At 37.2% G+C, this 4,897-nt stretch overlaps 1 long non-coding RNA gene across 1 annotated transcript; it reads left to right on the top strand.

Annotated features, from left to right (window-relative positions):
* The first annotated feature begins 260 nt into the window (after positions 1 to 260).
* LOC149029469 (uncharacterized) lies at positions 261 to 1,339 on the top strand. Its single transcript, XR_016172497.1, has 3 exons — positions 261 to 363; positions 468 to 537; positions 626 to 1,339. It is a non-coding gene; the product is annotated as an uncharacterized LOC149029469 (long non-coding RNA).
* Positions 1,340 to 4,897: the final 3,558 nt, after the last annotated feature.

Raw genomic sequence — 4,897 nt, 5'->3', positions numbered from 1 at the left:
ATCTGTATTTCATAAAATATATATAAGAATAATCTTGCTACCCAAGAAACGAAAAGTATCCAAGGGAGAAGGTCAACTAGTATGATCCAGAACGGAGCATTAATAAATTCAAGGTGCAGATACAGAGAACTTGTTCTATTTTAATTTAATCACAATAAGAATTATTGACATAAAATATTAATTACTTAATTTCCTTTTCGTTTTGTGCCTAGTAACATAAGTTTCTAGGACGGAAATGTTCTATCTGTGTCCCTATTTTTTTTCCCCGGAAAATCTTGAGTCATGACATCTTCGATGCTATATATTTATAATCAAATCTGCTCTTTATGTGTTCCCATCCTTCATTGGCTTCTTTGGATTCCAGTGAGTTCTTATCATGTTCGATTCAATAGTCTAAATGCTTACACTTTCAAAAGTTTCTTTCAATATCCATATGGTTTCATACTGACAGTGAATGAATGCTCCAGTTTTCGCAGGGAAGAATGAATTCAAATAAAATGAAGTGCGTACATCGTCACCCACTCAAGTTGCCATTAGGTAAGTTTGTATTAGTTCTACATTTGTAAGAAAGATAATTCTGTTCCAGATAACTGTGGATAATAGTGAAGAATCTGCTAACAATCAGTTTCAGAAAAAAAGACACCAGAGCGCGGATCCAAGAAGAGAAGAGAGAAGAACAAGAAGAAGGAGGAGAACATGGAGAAGAAGCCAAGGAACGTCAATCACGAAGGGAGTGCAAGATGGGTAGGTCTTCCAGAGCAATTGATCAATGAGTTAAAACACTTTTGGCTCTATTACCACCAAGCAAACGGTGTCTCAAAGACAAGGAGAGCAAAAGCAAGAAGTTGCAGCTCAGCCCAGCAATCTCCTTACAATCTCGCCCTTCCTTGTGATCAGGAAATGATCAGTAAAACCAAATGCCTTGTTATTAGTAAACCTGGATGGAGACTTGCTTTAGAATTTCATGATGCTTCCATGTTGAATTTCACACTTCATGGAGAGACACATTGTGACAGATGTACACCATTTTACAATTGGACTGAGGAAAACTGCACTCTTGACTGCCCAAATTCATTTCCTGATGAACAATCTATTCACTTTACAAACGCCATAGCACTGGAAGGAAAAATTTATGCATTGAGCTTACAAGGCACGCTAGCAGTCATCGAAGTTGTTGTAGGAGCTAGTCGTCCTCACCATTCAAAAGCAAAACTGTCGACAATACCAGGGGTAAGAAGAGCTATTCCTTCCTCTTCTGCTACATGTTCATCAAAGGGTTTCAGACAGTATCTACTGAAGTCTAGTGGAGAGATCCTCCTAGTGTTTCTTGTCTCCAAGAAGTCGATGAATGTAGTAGATGATGTTGAGGTGTTCCGGCTGGATATTGCCCGTAAAAGTGGGTGGATCAAGATTGAAGATCTTGGAGATCGCACATTGGTTGTTGTTTGCGATTGTTGTTTGGTGTTCTGTGCAGATGATCTTTTTCCAAAATCTAGAATATGGGAGTCTACAAGTAAATCTGCGTTAGGTGAGATTCCAAGGAACAGCATCTACTTCACCCACCAACCAGGTGCTGAATGGTGGTCTTGACATTGGAAGCAAAACTATATCTCTTGCTTAGGGTTTGAGATTCCATGGTATTTTTTTTTTTGGGGTAAACTTTGAGATTCCATGGTAATTACTGTTGTATTATTTTTAATATAATAAAATAATAAACGTTTCATTTAAAATTGGATTTATAAGTGCGGAAACTTTCCTTTGTTTATTTTAGGAAAGTGTGTTATATAGTCCCACATTGGAAACCGAGATGTCGGAATCCAAGTTAATTAATAGGTACTGCCTATTAACTTTGATTTAATATCAAAATACATGCCAATGCGTGTGCAAAGATTAGGGGGGGGGACACGAGGGTGTACCGGTCCGAGGGGCATGCGCGGGCGTGACAATTTAGGTGTTTTTGGCTCACTTGGCACTTGGCATGCTTCGAGCGAGATCAGATCTGAACCGTCTATTTTGATCAACGGCAGATCTAGGGCGATGGAAGTAGATCCATAAATGTCATCTTGATGGTTCAATCTTGACCGTTAGATCGTGCGGCCGAACGATCCAACGGCTCGATCTGAACGTTGGCATTTGTATCCCCCGGGGAGAGGTGCACCCATACGAACGGTGGTCATGGCTGAAGAGAGGCACCTCAATGCCTATAAATCCCCTCTAGTTTCTCAACAAGAGAGAGAGAAGAACAACCGAGGTTTTCGTTTTCTCTTTTCCGTAGTTTTGTCTTGTGCTTTGCAACAGGAAAAACTCGGGAAACACCCTTGAGTTTGGGCTTCTTTGTATCCCGGGAGACGGTTCCTCGCGGTACCTCATAGCACCTTCCGTGAGGGGCGAATTAAGTCTTAAGGACAGCGACATAGTAACGTGCCTAGAAGCTTCAGCTGTCATACTGTTATCTCGTGCTCCTGATTACACCAGGTTTTATTTTTCCAACAATTACAAGGTGAAATGTAGAATGTGTTCTCTCTATTCATAGAGTGGTATGGTGTCGTGATGGTTTTCCCATAATAGGAGCGTTTGAAGATGATAATATTATGAGGATGGAACTCACAGCGATAAAGGGTCCTTCTTTTTTCAATATTGATTTTCCAAATGTTGGTTTAATTTATTATTTCTTTAGGAGCAAGACGGAAATTTCCATCAGGCTGCGTTTGTTTGCAAAGGTGGGGTTGAAAAAAAGAGTAGAAAGAAAAAAAAAAAACATGTGTTTTCCATGTGTAGTGGGGTGAGGGACAAGGAAAGGAAAGAATTTTGTGGAAAAATGATATTGCTGGGTCTCACTTTTTATTTTTCCAAACTTTCCCACAAAACTCTACTAAATTTGTGGGGTTTTAAAATGGCTTTGGGTGGGAAAGTTAGGGTGCCATATCACCAAACAAGTTTGTTTCTCACTTTCTCACCCCAAACAATCAAACAATCTACCATTTTGAAATTTAGGAACAAAGTAAGAAATCTACACTTTTTCAAGAATTTTTCCATGTCACCTTTATTCCAACAAACAAATGCAGCCCAAGGAATAGAAAAGAAAGCTTTCTCTTTTATCTCTTATAATATGTCTTTTCTTTTATTTTAATAAAGCAAATTGCACGAACACCTCAAAACACAAGAATTTAAACAACGGCAATCAAGTTTATCTTTGAAAAGCACATTGCTCCAATTCCATTAAGAATGATTAATGATACCACTGTAAGGACCAACATACCCTTATTTATAATAGAGTGAAAATTAAGTTTTGCCTCTTCTCACTCCTTAAATTCACAAAAAAGACCCAAATCCAGCAAAAGGAAAAACTCCTCGAGCCATTTTTGTTGGAGCAAAAAAGCCCTCGTCTTTTTATCATCTCATAATTTCTAAAATTCTGATTGCAGGGATCAATCTCAAATTTAAAATACAAGTCTCCAGACATCTATTATATTGATCTATGATTTTAAACTACTCATTTTAAACTTCGTTCAAGAACAGGTGCTTTGTTTTCTTTTATAGAGAAAATTTACAATTAACCAACCTAGACTAACAACCGACCTGAATGCAGAAAGCTAGTTTTAGACTTCTAATCAACTAGTGTTCTCTATTTTGGTGAGATGGGTACTACAACTTTAATTCTTTCTAATTCTCCGATTGGGGAAAAAAACAAAAAATATGATATTGAGTTTATTAAGCAGATGCTCAAGATGATGCCATCTAGTTTGGGGCAATCTTCATGGCAGCTTCCCAATTGAATAATAAGTCAATGTCTTTCCTCAATGGATATGGATTAGTCTTCTTGCTATCTCTTCTCTATCCGAAATGAAACCAAAGAAATACCATGAAAATGGAGAGAGCATATATCGTTCACTTAAATCACTCTACTAGGAAATGTCAAGGTTATGGTCTAGGTTTACTGAGATGGATTTAGTTTATCTTAGCTAAAGTTTTCTTGCTCCCATGAAAATGGCTCTTAGGCTAGGGTTTCGTTGCTATGGCTAAACTGTATCAAGCCCTTCACCTTTTCATTTGAATCTTGTTTGTGAATTTAAGAATTGAGTGAAGCAAAATGTAATTTCAATTAAATTCACAACCCAACCTCTTTGTTTATTTTTATTTCATCAAGGTATCTAGATATCTCACACAGCTAAAAGGTAGTCTTGGAATTTTGAAAAAAAATTAACAATGATTTAACAGCATTTAAGTAAGTGATTGGACCTGTGTCCAAACTGTGGGGTATTTTTGCTTTTTAAAGATAAACTGGGGTGTCAGAATTTAAAGGCCTTTGTTTTTTGGTGCCAGTGCAATTTGTTCTTTCTAATACATGGTTGTTACAATTTCTAACATCTAGCTTTATTCCAATGATTGCTAAAATAATGTTCACACTTTTTATTTGTTTTTTTCGCTAAATCTTTAGCATATCATCACGTAGATTTGTATCCACATGATAATACAGACAATTAATTATCATCCTAATTTTTGTCTCCAACCTATATCCATATTTGCAAGATATATATAATAGTAATAGTCATTGTAACAATGATGGTAGTGGTAATATTTTATGGACTTCCTCCGATTCTTCGTTGATATTGAAGTGCTAATGTGAAATACAATAACCTATTTTGATTGATCTATATTTTATTATCAAAAACATCGACGTTGATGACATGACCTTGTGATCTCAAAACAAGATTGTGACCAGAATGAGAGTCGTCGAGTGATGGGTATAAAATGAGTGAGCAGAGAGAAGCTCGGGGGACGTGGGTGTTCTAAGGGAATCAGTTTTTTTTTTTTTTTTTTTTTGTCTAAAACCACTTGAGGAGTCTGGAGATAGGAGAGTTGGTGGTGGGGGGGGGGGGGAGAAGAAATCTTGTGC

This window comes from Hakea prostrata, chromosome 1, assembly GCF_041222555.1.
Source record: "Hakea prostrata isolate BN-2017 chromosome 1, UWA_Hpros_2, whole genome shotgun sequence".
Classification (NCBI taxonomy): Eukaryota; Viridiplantae; Streptophyta; class Magnoliopsida; order Proteales; family Proteaceae; genus Hakea; species Hakea prostrata.
This window is presented reverse-complemented; position numbering and strand designations above follow the sequence as displayed.